This window comes from Macaca nemestrina, chromosome 6, assembly GCF_043159975.1.
Source record: "Macaca nemestrina isolate mMacNem1 chromosome 6, mMacNem.hap1, whole genome shotgun sequence".
In the NCBI taxonomy this organism is placed as follows: domain Eukaryota; kingdom Metazoa; phylum Chordata; class Mammalia; order Primates; family Cercopithecidae; genus Macaca; species Macaca nemestrina.
This window is the reverse complement of record NC_092130.1, coordinates 31,558,031-31,574,865: the sequence shown is the minus strand read 5'-3', so window position 1 is coordinate 31,574,865 and position 16,835 is coordinate 31,558,031. Positions and strand designations below refer to the sequence as shown.

Sequence of the window (16,835 nt, the reverse complement as noted above, 5' to 3'; positions counted from 1 at the left end):
TTCTCAGAAGATCCGATGGTTTAAAAGTGTGTGATACTTTCTCCTTCACTCTCTGTCTCTCCTGCTCTGCCATGTGAAGAAGGTGCTTGCTTCCCCTTCGCCTTCTGCCATGATTGTACATTTCCCAAGGCCTCCCAGTCATGCTTCCTGTTAAGCCTGCAGAACTATGAGTCAATTAAACCTCTTTTCTTCATAAATTACCCAATCTCAGGTAGTTCTTTATAGCAGCGTCAGAACAGACTAATACAAACGAAGAGACCTTACTGGAAAAATGGCATCTCCACAAACTTGAACTGCAATCTTTAAGTAGACAGCAGAAGTGAATCAAAGGATACATTGGTTCTGTTTCTGGCTCCCTGAAAACAACATCTGTTAGAGCCAAGAGAAGGCAAAAAAGTAGGTGACAGGAGAGCAGGATGCTGTATTTTGCTGATGGAAGTAGTTTCTGGATAAGATCTAAGCCAAAAATACTACATGGTAAGCCACTAAAGGATGGCAGAGAAAAGGTTTGCTAATCCTTGGTGTGAAAAGGATCTCAGCAATTTTGCTCCATTACTTCTGGATGATGGTACAAAATTTAGTGGAGATGAAATGCTTTTGTGAATTTAACTCCCTGGTAGTTTCTAAATTTCTTAGCTACAGAATCACAGAGGGCGCAGGAAACGAGCATTGGCTGAATACCTGCTAAGCTTCTAACTACTGGGCATTTTCCTTACACTAAATTCAGAAAATTGTCTAGTCTTTTCCTACCCATCTCTTCCCTACACTGCCTCCAACCCCAAATAATCTGTCATTATCTCCCTAAGGCAGAAAGGTTTTGAAAATGGCCAATGGCCAGATAGTTGCACAACAAGTATCATTTGTTTTGTTATTGTTGTTGTTGTTGACCCAAATTTAGAATCCCACTGTGGCCTTCTGCTTCCCCTGTTGGGGTGCCATCCTCTTTATATTTAACTCATGAAGCAACCCACCTTTAAATATATGGTACAGAATGCATTGTAGATAACAAAAATCGAACTAGAAGAATAATATGTTAGACAGGGCTCTTGGACAAGGTGCACAAATCCCTTTTGCTTCAGAGTAATTGCAGATGAACCTGTAGGAAGAAGCCTAGGAAAGTTAGTATTTCCGCTAATAAAGATTTTAAAAAGTTTTCTCCCTCTGCATCTACTTTTTGTCATGGCTGGGTACCATGTGGCAAATAAAGATTTATTAATATTCTTCCAGATAAAATGATCTCTATACTCTATTAAAAGTCATCCAGTACCCCAAAAGGCCCATGATCACTGGGTTGGGTGAATATTTCACTTATTTTTGTAACATAATTATTATTGACTTAAGGATTATTAAGATACTGTCAAAAGTGCTGTGTAGCAAAAGCTGATAATTACCTATTTCATGCCCATTGTCCCTTCCTCCTTAATAATAGAAACCTAGTTTTGTCAGGGATATCGATGTGCACTGATACAAAACTACTTTTTTCAGCCTCACTTTAAGATAGCAGTGGCCAGGTAACTAAGTTCTGTATAACGCTTTCAGGAAGGGTGAGAGGATCTTTTTCCTTTTTCCATATTTCCCCCCGCTTCCTGCCTGGAATAAAGACTTGATGTCTGGAGCTACCTTGGTTCTCTGGCTCCTTGTAGTTGGAAGTCACATGTTAATGATGACAGAATAAAAATATAGCAGTCTAGGACACAGGCGGTATTCTAGAACCACTGCAACAACTATAGAAAGTCAACCTACAGACTACCTGTATATGAGAAAAAACAAACTTTCATCTTGTTAAACTGTGTTGGTTCAAGCTTTCCTTATTAGCCCCCAAATGTATTTCCTAACTGAATCATTCTCTGTGTGGCTAAATAAGAACAGGACAAAAAATATTCAATCAAGGTATGAAAAAAAGAATGTAACATTTAAATTCTATGACTGTCAAGGAAGGGTTCATTAAATGTGGGGAAAGGGTTACCAGGTGGCAGTCATGGGAGAGCTATGATGTACAAGTTGGTTACGGGAGAAGGGTTTTTATACAAGAAAGCTCTAAGAATCCAAGATATTTTATTTGTGGTTTCAAACACTTTGCCCTTTGTGGCAATTATAAAACTGCTTTATTTATTAACACTGAATTTGTTTAGTCTGTAGGAGAAATGACTGATCCTTGTAAAGTGTTTCTGGGATACTTTGGAATCTATTTAATGAAAAATCAAATGACACAGGATAACAAGTTTAAGTTCGTTTGAGTCAATATTCATGCCAGTTACTCCAGAAGCAGGAAAAGAGACCAGCAGAGAGGAAGGTAATAGAAAGCTCTTGCTGCCACTTTCCTGCTTTCCTAATTACCTCTAATCCACTAACAAGCTGGAGACATCTTACAAATGCTAATTAATTAAGCCCCCTACCAGTCAAATGATGACGCTAGGAAGACGCCTCTGTGATACAGGTATGGACTTTAAGAGAACACAGCGGGCTAGTCATGGACATGTAGTTAAGCAGGCAATTGTTGAAGTCCTGTAAAGTCAGTTAAGGCAGTGAGAAGCACTAACCAAAGAAGAGTACAGAACTGAGAACTTGGAACAACATGTGAAACCAGCAATGACCTCTTTGCCTTCTCCTCCATGCAGTTTTCAACTGCTACTTCAAGCTAAAATAACCACGTTGCACCCTAATCTGAGAATTCTTTGTCTTCAGAAACTCTTCCAAGTTTCACCTTTGTGTTCTTTCCATTGCTCGTTAACGACACATACATTTGCCAGAAATTATCATCTCATGGTATTGTCCTGTTTTCATGCTTCCTAAATTGTGTTCTGCTGAATCATGTTACAGAAGAAATTTGAATCAGCCACAATACTTTTGGCTGCAAATAAAAGAAAGTTCAACTCAAAGTGGCTTAAACTAAAAAGGGAATTTATTTTTTCTGGTTCACTTAACTGATGAGTTCAAAGGTATGTCAGCTTCAGGCACTGATTTAAGATTAGGGTACCCGCTCTGTTTCCCTGCATTTCTCTTGGTGCTATTCTCATCTGTTTGCTCTTTCCTCTGGCTCATTTCTATCAGTAACAAAATGCTACTGCATTTGGTGAGGTGTCTGGTGACACTACAATATATCAGAGCATTCAAATAAAGAGTCTCTTTGCTCAGATGCCAAACAAATGCTTTGAGCTTCATTACTAATAGACAAAATTAGGCTATGCACCCACTCTTGAAAAATATTTACTCTGACCCAAAGAATGGTGAATGAGTCAGTTTAAGCTAAGCGGTACTGGGATAGCAAATGACCCCAACCTGTCAGTGGCTTGCAAAGCAACAAAGGTTTATTCTCATTCAGCTTGCATGTTGGCAGCTGCAGATCAGCTGAGACTTGAGCCATGTCCTCTTCATTTTGAAACTGAAATTGAAGTTGAAGTCACTGTCTAGGACATATTAATCTTGTAGCAGAAGTAAACGAGTAATAGCAGAATTATATGGTGACTCTTAAAACTTCTGCTTGAAAATGGCACAGATAACTTCCACTCACATTTTGTAGGGCAAAGAAAATCATTGCCTAAGCTTTCATCAATGGGATGAAAAGTAAAATCTTTCTGAAAGAAAAGCCAGATAGGATGAGTTTGAAATATTTTGAACACAATGCAATCTACTGAAAATGCTATATGTTGATTGGCTTAAACTGGGTTGCTCATTCCTGAATCAATTACCAGGTCAGGGAGATGGGATTATTCCTTTGGGTTTATATCAGTCAAGGTCTACTCTTCTAAGTGAGAATGAGATGAATCATACCTAAACCACCTGGTCTAATTTACCTACCAATAGATAGGTCATATTGGATACACCATTTAAACACAAGAAAACTGGACTTCAATCCTTCAGACATCAATGCTTGACACTTCAGAGCCAGAATTTAAAGCCAGGTCAGTCAAATGTTTATCTCATTCATTCCATTGTACTAAAGACTTTGAAATTGGTACTACTATGTCTAAAAACAATCTCCTTACCTGACTCATTTGACCAATACATTTAACATAGGTAAAGATCATATTGGAAATTTACTATTATTTTTGGACAATCACCATCTTTAAAATAATTAATAGGTCCCAAATTTGACAAGCCACATCAATTGGAGAAAAAAAAAAATCAGAAAATGGCATATTTCATCTAGGAAAACAGGCATTCTCATACAATGCAGTACAGAATATATATTGTACAAACTTCCTTAAGATCAGTTTGGCAGTACTGTATCACTCAAAGCAAAAGCCTTTAAATATGCTCATAGATTGACCCAGTAATTCCATATCTAGGAATTTATCTCATGCAAATAACCATGCATGAGTGGGAAAAAATAATAAAAATAAAAATAAACCACAAGGGTGTTCAATGAAACAAAAATTTAAACAATCTAAATATTCAAAACCTCGGGATTTGTTAAGTAAACCAAGAAATATGCACTCGGCTGGGCGCGGTGGCTCAAGCCTGTAATCCCAGCACTTTGGGAGGCCGAGACGGGCGGATCACGAGGTCAGGAGATCGAGACCATCCTGGCTAACACGGTGAAACCCCGTCTCTACTAAAAAATACAAAAAACTAGCCGGGCGAGGTGGCGGGCACATGTAGTCCCAGCTACTCGGGAGGCTGAGGCAGGAGAATGATCTAAACCCGGGAGGCAGAGCTTGCAGTGAGCTGAGATCCGGCCACTGCACCCCAGCCTGGGCGACAGAGCAAGACTCTGTCTCAAAAAAAAAAAAAAAAAAAAAAAGAAATATGCACTCAACAAAGGACTTTATGCTATTAAAAAAGAACTTCATGCCTGGATAATTACCTAGAAAGATTTTTAAAAATTGTTCTGGCAAATGTAAGTTATTAAATGGTATATGCAATATGTTTCCTTTTATACATATATGCAATAATAGAATATTTGGATTTTTAAAATTTTTGTTTACATTTATATTCAAATTTTATACATCAAATGTGTATGACTTTTATACTAAGAAAATAAACACTTAAATTTTCTTTTTTAATGAGTCACCCTCCTAAAGCCAAGTGAAACAGATGAGATTACCAACTGCAGAAGTAATTAGCTCTAAGAATATGTTGCTGGTTAGACTAGGATGCTTCTCACATATGATAGAAGAGATTAAAATACAACCTAAGCAATCTATGATATGTAGTTTTGTGATAGCCCAACAAAAATGGGTCTAGAAAACGAAAAATTCTGATTTAAAATGATCAATACGACTTTCACCCTTGTCAGAGAGGGAGGCAGAATTTTACTCAGGCAGAAGATGGCCAAACATCCAAATGTTCCACTATGGTGTTAACAACACCAGGTTCATTTTATTTTAATCCAGTACTGACCAAGCTATCTCTGTCTGGATTTTTCTTTTTCATCAATAGGCAAAACCTCACATCATGGCACATGTTATTTGTCCTGACTGGTAGAATTCCCACTGAACCTGTCAAGGAAAGAATTCTGGTCTACAAACCAGTTTTTGGGGAAATGTAATCAGTGTCATTGTGTTTGCCAAGCTCATTTTCAATTAAGAATGAGTTACTCCCATCAAGTGAGGGACAGCCAATCGGCTTCTTTCTCTTTATTAACATTTCCACTTTCTTCTATACTTACAAAATTTCCAGTGAAACTAGATGTGTTGGCCAATGATTGTAAAATTTCATTCTTGAGATCTTTAAAACCATGGGTATGTGTTACCTCTACTCAGTAATTTCATTAAAATATTTGATTTAGTACTACAGAAAGGAAAATTAGACATGTGACTTTTCAATATTCTAACCATACTTCTACCTAGTATTTCAGTGATAAATCTCCTTTACTAATGCCACAATGCCTGGGCACATATTGCACAGCCACGTTATTGTGCCTTTATTCAGACTCTTCCTTAAGTCTTGAACCCTTCTCATACCACACATTAAAATCCTTCTCAACTCCCAACCCCCAGATGGAAAAATAAGTTCTTTGGCCCATACCACTAAACCCTAGAACTCTGGATCATATTAAGTAAGAATGTAAATTCAATACAAGCCTGTAGTTTATTTTGCTCATTTCTGTGCGTATATTACTTATTTAAAAGTGTTTTTGTGTTAGTAGGAAATGCAAATTGCAAGAATTAGTGTAATTGTCTTATTTCTAGCTTTCCTCCTCACTAGACTGAATGCTTATTGGAAACAGACAAGAACAGTGTTCATCAGAATCTCTGATGGTATTGCACAACATGCATGTTTAGCTTTTTATGCTGATAGTTTTCAAACATATAACTAGTAGAGATAATGGCTGCAGCTCAAATAATCCAGTTTCTATTTTAACTGGCTTTTTTATATTCAACAACAAAAATTTTGAGCAATTCAAAAATGCATTTATGCATGAACCAAAGATAGAGTGATCTCATGATGTAAAATCAAATTTCTATCCTGAGTATTACATCCCTCACTTAAAAGCTAAAAACTTTCAATGTTTTCAAGTTCAGGTCCTAATTTAATAGATAGAGTCAATTAAACCTCTCAAAACGTCACTTGGAGAATGGAATTAGCAAGATAACACTTCTTGCTGAAGCATGATACATCAGTATCAGAAATATAACCTGCACTAGTATTCAACATTTGTTTCAAAAATGCTATATTCTGAGGCTTTTCATTATGATAGCCGAGCTCGCTGCATTTTTTCCCCAAGAAAAGTAATAAACGTGACAGAGAGAAGCACCCAGATGGTGCCAGGACATACTTACTCAAGAATGTCTTCTAAAACAAAAGTGAAATGAATAGAAAAGTAAGCCAATGCCTCCAGATACCTCTACATCATGGAGCCACAAAGGAATTCTGGCGCAAGACCACTCCTGAAGTATTTTGACATTTGCTCCTTCTCTGGAAAACAGAAAAGCGTTTTTGAAGTTACAATACATTTCTGCAGTTCAACAAGGAATAACAGAATCTCATAGTTGAAAATATCATGAACAATTTGACCTGGGGCCAGGACGATAGGAAATGTAAGGCAAGAATGGCCAATAAAGAGGAGCACCCTAGGCCAGGTGAGGAGTTGGTCCCCCAGAATTGGGCAGAAGGCTTGCAGCTAATTCAATCCAGCCTTGGCAGGCTCAGATATCCAAGGAAAGCAGGAGCGTGTGCACAGCAGCTATTCTGTGTCATGAGAATGGCAGCATCACAGTCTCAAGTTGATCTATTAAGTTTGAGGCACGACTCCAGTAAGATCAAATGAGCCAAATGTATGAGGAATCAGGGTCACAAACAGATTGGAACTCACTGCCAGGCTCCGTATCTGGTAGGGTTGCAGTAACGGTCTCAGAAAATCAAGGCACAAATGCAGTCCTGATGACTTGAAATTCATGACCCACGTGAACAACAAATACCCAATGACATTATTCATTTTGGCACAAAGTAGCAAAACCACTTCGAGCCCACACAACTGGTGAGGATGCAGTTCCTGTTACACTGAGAGGCTAGAACTCAGGCAGGTATTGGGGACAGATGTAGTTGTGAACAAGTCCTAAAATCAGGGAAACCCACAGTAGTAATAGCTAACACCTACTGAGGGTCTACTATGTGCCAGACTTTGCACTGGATCTTTATATGAATTACCTTTTACTATTAACATTACCACCACTAACTATGAAACATTTACTGAACATATATTATGTGCCAAGTATTTTTCTATGTATTTTACATGCATTATCTAATTTAGTCCTTACAACAACTGTATGTGCTAAATATTTCATATTTCAATTCTTATATAAAGAAATTCAGATAAATAACTAACTTGTCCCTGATTCAATATCTTGCTCCCAGGTCACACAGATGAACAAGTGACAGAGCTGGGATTTTAATCCAGGCATCCTGAATCTAGAGTCCCGGTCACTGCCTCATAATCTCATTGAACCTCCAGGAGTAGCTCTTGCTATATGCAATTTACAGTTGATGAAATAGACTCATTGAGGCTGCATGATTTGCCAAGGACATCCAGGACCTTCTGGTGGCCTCATTTAATCAACCCAGAAAGATCTTTCCTTGGGTCACCCATTAAGAAAGTGCCAAGGGCACACTGAAGTTGTGTGTTCCCATCTCAAAGGTAAGGATGGATTACTTACACTAAACGGTTTCCTAATCTACTGCACAAGTCCCTCAGTTTTTGCCTCTGGTTACCTCTTTCATTTTATGGCCATCTCACAAGATCTAGAATACAACTTTTTTCTGTCATTCTTCCTTTCTTCTCTCCCTTCATTACTAGCAAGTGAATCTCATCACATATGAATCTTAATTCAGAGAGATACTCCCTGAAACTCAATGAAGTCAGCCTGGGAGGTTTCAGGAAGACAGTAAGGGCAAGTGAATCTCTAAATTCCTTGTATTCATCAAATTCCTCCCAAATTTCCTCACTTCATTGTTTTCCCACATGACCACATCGGCTTAGAGCCAGCTCCTTTCCTTAGCACAATTCGTGACACCTGATAGTCTTAGAGTTGTTTGATCTAAGACAGCAAGTTACTGCTCTGCTGTGGAAAAAGAGGTAGCATTTAACTACTGGAAAGAAAAAGGGGTGGGCAGTAGTGAGCCGGCACTAAGTCACGAAGCTCCAAATTGGACTTGACATGGCTGGAAGAAGGCAGGAAGAAAAGAGGGCAGAAAGCACAGGAAGGAAGAGTCACCATAGTTCTCATGTGAATAAATATTAGAGCAGCTCGCTAAGGACACAGGTGATTACTTCTGTCATTTCTCAGCATATAGACCAGCAGTTGCAGATAAGGAGTAGGTCCCTGTGGGAGGCTCAAGGTGCTACAGTGGAAGTACCAGGATTTCGCAAGTAGCCCAGAGTGTGCGGGATGCTGGGATGCTGGGCATGCATCACCCCGTGTCGTCCTTACAAGAGCACTGCCAAAGTGGCTCCTAAATAAAAATGACACAAATGGCTATACACTGAGAAGTATCTTTCCTGTCTTAGTCCCTGCCTAACCCCATTCCTATGCTTAACCTTTAATGGGAGACATTTTGATTTGCCTCTCATTTATCCCTCTGATTTTTTTTTTTTTTTTTTTTTTTTGAGACGGAGTTTCGCTCTTGTTGCCCAGGCTGGAGTGCAATGGCATGATCTTGGCTCACCACAACCTCCGCCTCCCAGGTTCAAGTGATTCTCCTGCCTCAGCCTCCCAAAAAGCTGGGACTATAGGCATGTGCCACCATGCCCGGCTAATTTTGTATTTTTAGTAGAGACAGGGTTTCTTCATGTTGGTCAGGCTAGTCTTGAACTCCTGACCTCAGGGGATTCACCCGCCTAGGCCTCTGAAAGTGCTAGGATTGCAGGCGTGAGCCACTGTGCCCAGTTGATTTTTTTTTTTTAATTTTGTTTGCTTTGTTTTTATAGATACAAACAAACGAAATTATAGTCTTATTTTTACCCAGGAGCGGTCATATTATCCATGCTTTGTACTCACAGGGAAACCAAACTTCAGATAAGTTAACTGGTTCTCCCTCTGGGCTGGTCTTTGGCTGATGAAGAATCCTCCTACTCCTGGAGTTGCTGCTGGCAACAGGATCCAGCCTGACGATCAAGGATCAAGGGACACAGCTGAGAGTCACTCTGAATTCAGAGTTGCTGCTTGAGTTAGCAAATTGGAAGGCCTGAAAAATGCCATTCCCCTTTCCTGTGGTGCTAAGAAATCAAAGATCTAAGCTTTTGCACTACTAATGCCTGAAGCTGGAGGTTTTCATGAACCATTCAATGGGTGTCTTTATGAAAGCTTCCTAGAAAGAAAGGCAGAGGTATGTGTGCTTGGGATAAGGTTGTCAGATACAATATAGGGTGCCCAGTTAAATTTGAATTTCAGATAAACAGTGAGTAACTTTATTATTATAAGTGTGCCTTGCAACACTTTTAAATGTGTTTGATGATGATGATGATGATGATGGTGATGAGCTAAATCTGACAGCCTCAGCATAGGGAGGTGTTGAACATGGGCCTTTAGTCCTCTAAGGGACAGCTGGCCTTAGATCTGAGGGGCTGATGGGTTCCTAAAGTTTTGGGTAAATTGGGATCTAACCCTTTACATTAATAAGTCCTAAAATAGAAGTCTTGATTTCTAGGTTTCATAAACCTTAAGAATAGAGAAGACCACCTTCATTATTTCTGGAAATACAGCTTTTTGAGTGTTTTCTCAACCCCAATTAAACTGCTGCAAAAGGGCCTGAGGATGGCAACTGTAGCCTAACCTAGCTAGTGCTGTGTTGGCATTTCTCAGAATTGTTTGTTGTTATTAATTTAGCAGGTGTAAAATTATTCATTTTACTTTGGTTTCACTTTCTTGATTATTTTATGAGCTAACATTCTCTTCTGTGTTTCTTTACTATTTGTGCTCCCCTTCATATAAAAAATAAACTCTTTTATCCATTTATGTTTAATTTTAAATGAGCTCATCACAGATTATTATAGATATTAGACTATCTGTTATATTTGATGAAAAACGTTTTCTGTCTTGCTTCTTGTCCCTTCATTTTAATTTTTAATTTACATATGTTTAATGTTTATTCACATGAGTCTATCAGTATTATTTCCTTTGTAGTTGTTTCTATTTACTTCAAAGCAATAGAAATTTGTCTTCCCTGTATTCCTCTCATAAAAGTTTTATTTTCTACTTGTCCTTCTACGCTTAAGAAAAATCAATTAACTCTTTAGTGATTCTCAAAAAGCGGTTTGAGCATCACTTGCACCAAAATACCTGTTTTGTTTGTTTGTTTGTTTGTTTTAATGTCCATCCCCATTACGCTTGGCAGACCTTATTAATCAAAGTTATTCCAGAGGACCATGGAAATATGTATGTTTAACCACTTTCTAAGTGATTCTTCTGCATCTGAAGTTTGAAAATCACTTCTTTAAGCCATATGAAATTTACTAGACATCTTTGTTTTCAAGCAATAAGTTGACTTGAGATAACTTAAGCAAAAATAATATTTGTTGGACAAATTGGGAGAGTGGATGTAATTGAAGTAAAACCTAAGGAACTTGGCTCAGAGATGAAAAGATCAGGCAGCTCTGGCCGACCTGAAAAGAATATAGGAGTGAAATGAAGGAACACTCACCGTCCTCAACCCCCTCTACTCCCACTCCTCAGGATGTAAACTCCTTGGGAACAGGGATCTGTGCCTGAGCAGGTGCTCAATGAGTGTTTTTTCTTGTTGTTGCTCCATTCACAGCCCCTTGAAACTGTCTCCAATTGTCCTGACTTGGGCGACAGCCACCTTGTGACCAGAAAAGGGCAGGGAATTTACAGTCCCACCCACACTGCATATACAGAAGAGGTTATCTCCCAAAGGAAATTAAATTTATCACCACAGGAAGGAAGAAACATTTTCAGTGGGTTAAAAACAATTATCTAGTGTATCATGGTATAAAATACAGCTCTAAGATAATTTTTTCCCAAATGGTTTGCCAATTATTCCCCAAATCGCTTATTCATTCATCAATTTTTCATTATTTCTTATATTGAATACTTTACTTAACATGGGTTACATGGCAACACCCAGTTACATCTATATTGAGATTTGTATTTTATTCCATACACCTGGAACTGAAGGTTAATAACATTAAATTCATTTCATTTAAGACACCAGGTTTTCCCATTAACCTTTTAGAAACCATAAAAAGATTAAATAGACTGTTCCTTGATTTCATTTTCTCCAAATATGCTTCTAGTTTTAATAATCTTATTCTTCGAATTGCAAGCATCTTGCATTTCCCTCTAGGACTAAAAGTATGTTTGTTTAGCAACGGAACTCACTCTGCTTATTTCCTCTCTCTCTTTAGGTATAATCCACACAGAAATCAATCATGCAATTAAAACCTTTCTTCTTTGAACTTCTCAATAACAGCAATCCCAATCTTCGTCACATGAGTTTATTTAGGAGATACAAAGCCACAGAAAACCAAAGAGGAAAGTTCTAGCAATATGTACCCATAATTTCTCAAGGTTCTTTAGCATTCAAGGGAGGCTTTCTGCTTAATAGCCAAATAATTTTATCTAAGCCCCCATTCAATATTTTATCAGTTTATTGCATAATAGCTATATTTTATTCTCCTTCTTACTCCTGAGAATTCTCAGGAAATAGCTCCACACAATAACAAATCCCCCTTGATTATCATTGGCCATCTCTTACTCTGAACCACTGCTCTAGGGCCCCTGCTGGTCACCTCTCACAACTGTTTCTCAGGATCGTTTTGCAAGATGTTCTCAAAGAACACAGCCCAAGAGACATAGCCTGTGTCTTGGTATAGCCCATGCCAGAAGAACACAGACCTTTTCCTAATTCTCCTTCGCCTAGCACATGCTAAGCTATGAGGTCTGATGTCTACTGAAATATTGACAATAACGCAAGGAAAAGGAAAATTTTAAACTGTGAGATAGCACCACTCCTATGATCCCTAGGTCTGAAAGTGTTTTTCCTCCTTCCTTCCTTTCAACGGCTGGCTCACCTCGCCCATGAGAATTTCGTTGTCTTTTTTGCCCATTGAGTCCAAACTCTTACCCACTTCAGTCCCAGAGAAATGAACAAGCAAAACCACCCCCTTCCCTAATTTAAGGCCCAATTTATTTATTTGATAGAATAAATCACAATAAAAACATATCCTTTCCACTATTCTGGGCTCCAGACAAGGCCACTAGAAAGTATAGTCCTCTACATATGTTTATCTGACTGGGGGACACTGAACACTTTAATCCACTGTGAACTGAACCACACCAGCCGCAGATCATGTTTACAGCTCAGCTGAAACAAAACATCAGTCCTGCCTGCTGCCTGTTGGGAGGAATCAGGTCTTAGGAAGATCTAACAATATTTAAGCCAACATGCTTCCTAAAAGAAAACAGTGATTTTCTGGGATAGCCCAAACTAAATCTACGTGAAGAAAATAAAATGTCTTTTCTTGTAAGGACACAGTCATATTAATGATACTCCCAATTTATGTTACTAACAGGGCACATGACTTACATCCTGATCTGAAACCTTTAGCAGGGTTTTACTGACATCATGTGGGTTCAGAGCTTCCCTGAGTAGAGAGAAAAGCAGGCATCTGTCTTACATGTATGTGATGTAATGTCTCGCCAAAGACTTAAGGCTAGGAAAGCAGTAAGCAGTCCAGGAGGGAAAAATAAGCCTTGAATTCCCTGGTGAAGCATGATGAGTGATGTAAGGAGGAATGTGGTAAGCAACAGGCTGAAAGTTTATGCTGGCAAATGTTACCTTCGGCAGCAAGACCCAGCATGAGAGACAAACGGAACATCCTTGGCAGCAAAGGCAGGTTTCTATCATCTTTATTGTAAGGAGGCTTATCCTTGGGTCACAAAAGTCTGTCCAGAGTAATGATTCAGAATGCCATAGGGAGCTGCCAACAGCAAGGGCTGAAGGGAGGACTTTGATTCATCTCTTGCTGGTATTGCTTCTCTTGTGGCTTCAATGCTACAAGTGAAGTATCAGTGACAAGAGCTTGCTCTCCTGGAGAGGCGTTCAGAAGGCATAGGAGCCAGCAAGGTGGGCTCCCTTTCAGGTCTTCATCATTTATGAGCTGGGGGGCTGTAACTCTGGGCAAGGTGTTTCAAATTTCTAAATGCCAGCTGGAAAATAGCACAGCGAAAAGAGGAGCTGGGCATGCTTTCATAGTTTTCAAGCATGGATGACGGGGGGATTGGCAAAAGTGAACACCTAACGGGAGATGGATACAGATGGCAAGATAGAGAATCACGGGACCCCTCTTACAAGTGAGTAGCCCCCAACTGCCAGATAATTTAAGCTCCGTTTCCCTACAGTTTGTCCTTTTCACACTTTTTTGTAAAAGTTTAACGGAGCTCCAGCACAATTCATTTGACAATAGTAACTATTTACTGTGACTGGCATCTGCCCTCTAGTGGTCTGAAAATTGCAATGCCTCTTACTAGTACATTTTTGAACTTGGTAATTTTCAATCGTCGGGCGACCCCTGTTGGCTTGATAGTGGTATCTCAGTATGTTGAGCTAAAAGAAACTTCAAAAATCACCTGGTCTCTTTCTTTTCACAACTAATTCCTTCCAAAAATGCACCTGGCTCTTGCTTTAACACCCAACTCCACATAAAGATAGCAGAGCAAAACAAGATCACAGAAACTTCTTTCCCCACCTGATGAAATGGTTATTTTTTAAGCCAAATAATACACTAGCAGCAAGAGAGGAGAGGGTACAGCTTGAACCGTAAGGTTTGGCATCCATGAAAAGAAAGATTCTGATATGACTGGTACAACTCCTAAGGCCAGCCCTTCTCCCAAAAGCAAAGGTAGTCAACGAAATACTGAGGATTCAAAATAATAAGCTTTAATTAAAAAATAAATGGAAAGTCACACCCACCTCTGAAACAGATTCTTTGGTGAGGGGAAGACACAATAGCTCCAGATAAAGCGAGAAAAACATCAAGGAGAATCCATCCGCGTCATTTTACAGAAACTACAAACAAAACTGCTCCCTGCTAAGCATGAGCAAAATGGAAAGAAGCAGCACAAAATTATGCAAATCTACTACTACAAAAACAAGTAGTAAACAAGCAAAAGGCAAACCAAAACCAAAACCAAAAACCCTCAGGAAGAAAATAAAACTCAAAGGTGAAGTGCGAGTTCTTTTTGAATGCTTAATTACAGAGAAGAGTTCATTAAGAATATTAATTCAGTAAAACAATACCTCTAAGATAAATCATAAAATAAAGAAGATAGAAGAAGACATTGTGGAGCTAAGAAAAATTGAAAAACAAAGCAATGAGTTTAAATATAAGTTATAAATTGTAAAGGAGAGAAAAATGTAGCTGCAAATGGCATGGAGAGATGGCTGGGGATAATCACAGAAAATGCAGGATGAAAAGACAAAGCAATTAAAAAAGATAGAAACAGAGAGAAAAAATTATCCAACATGAAGACAGCTGACATCCTTAAAGTATAAGGAAAAAAAAAAAAATAAGAGAATCCAAAGATATAACCTAAAAAGTTTCCTGAAAAGAAGAACGGTATTAATGGACAAAAATGAGGACAACTTACGTCCAGAAAAATTGATACGGAATGGTCTAAATTGGGAAATTTCCTGGTTAAACTATTAAATGTTAAGAATCAAGAAAAAAATTAGACATTTAGATGGAAAAAGGCAAGTCAGCTCCTAGAAGGGGAAAACGTCAGGTGGTTTCACGGCTTTGCCATGGCAACTTCAGCACCAAGAGACATGGAGCATGATCGCGAACTTCTGAGAGAAACAATGTGATTCAAAAATATTATGCCAAGCTAGGGTGTCATCAAGCATGGAGATAAAAGGCAGATATTTTTTGACATGGAAGAGCTTGGGAAATATAATACTCACGAACTCATTTTGAAACAAAACCAAACTACACAAAACTGGCAAGTAATCCAATGGAACAAGAGATGAAAAATAATAAAGAACTGGAGTGAAAAAGCTGTGATGAAAAGAACCCATGTGGAACACCATACTTATTGAATTTCACAGCTAAGGCTAATCCTGTGTGGCCTTGAAGGTAGTATAAGGGAATTTATCATTAAGTTCTAACGAAGTGAAAATAATATAAGCGAAACCTGGAAAAGAGTGAGATGGAAGGAAGAGTAAACAGCAATTATATTATCTTTTGTAACGGGGTCAGCAAATGACAGCCTGTGGGCCAAATGTGGCCCACTTCCTGTTTTTGTAAATAAACATTTATTGAAACACAACCACATTCATTCATTTACATATTGTCTCTGGCTGCTTTCACGCTGTAATAGCAGAGCTGAACAGTTGCGACCAAGTTCTTTTAGCCCACAAAGCCTGAAATATTTACTACCTGACGCTTTGCAGAAAACATTTGCCAAGAGAGAAGAGTTCATTAAGAATATGAATTCAGTAAAGCAATTCCGCTAAGATAAATTATAAAATAAAGAAGATGAAAGATAACATTGCAGAGCTAAGAAAAATTGAAAAACAAAAAGAGTTATAATGTTTTATAACACTGTTTTACAACACTGAGACAATCTATAATAACTAAAATTGAAATTGTGTCTAAAAAATGAGTCTGTTTTTAAAATTTCTTCGGTAATGTCTTTAACTTTAGAGGGATTTGTACTGAGGACATTTTTATCCAACAGTATGTGTACCTATACAGGCACAGAAAGATGTCTACAGTAATATTCATCAGAAGTACTTGTTACTTCCGAATGGTAAAATATGGAGTAATGTATTGCTTTTTTGTTGGAGTATTGTCTGAATTTTTTTGTAATGAACGTGTATAATTCTTTAGAAAACAGTAAGAGTAATTTGAGTTATTAATTACTCTTAAAAATAAAAAGGCCAGTCTATTTCATTTTCAACCCAGCTTTCCTAAGAACAGTCAACCTGTTATTTGGGAGCTTCCTCATGCCCCTTTCTCTTCACCTCAAAATTTTGGTATGTGTTTTGAAAATGTGATTGGAGAATTCCTGTATATTCCATAATTAAGCGTTGGGAAGTTTTCTTTCCTCATTTCCTAGATTTGCCATCAACGTGGATTAAGAATTACTTGGAACAGCAGAGGGCGCCCTGCTCCGTGTTTATAGGAATGTCATGTAAGTACCTGCCCAGTCCTGCCGCTTGAAACTTGTGTGAATGAAAGCCAGTAAGTGATCGCCTGTAGGACTCAGTTTCCCCATCTCCCACTCCTTCCTTCTGCCAACCCATCCCCCACAATGCAGAACAGTTCATACCGCACTGACAGTAACCCTTCTGTGATTTCCCTTTGCGCTCAGAATAAATTCTCAACTCCTTAACTAAGGCAGAGGAGGCCCCCACGTGATCCTGCTCCTGCC

At 38.5% G+C, this 16,835-nt stretch overlaps 1 long non-coding RNA gene across 2 annotated transcripts in view; it reads right to left on the bottom strand.

The window, feature by feature from the left end:
* Positions 1–14,459, bottom strand: part of LOC139363570 (uncharacterized) — a 57,231-nt gene extending 42,772 nt beyond the window's left edge. For both annotated transcript variants that reach the window (XR_011624218.1, XR_011624217.1), the window contains exons 1-2: positions 14,374–14,459; positions 6,726–6,861 (exon numbers count right to left, since the gene is read on the bottom strand). This is a non-coding gene — a long non-coding RNA (uncharacterized lncRNA). The remainder of the gene's footprint in view (positions 1–6,725; positions 6,862–14,373) is intronic.
* Between the last annotated feature and the right edge of the window lie 2,376 nt (positions 14,460–16,835).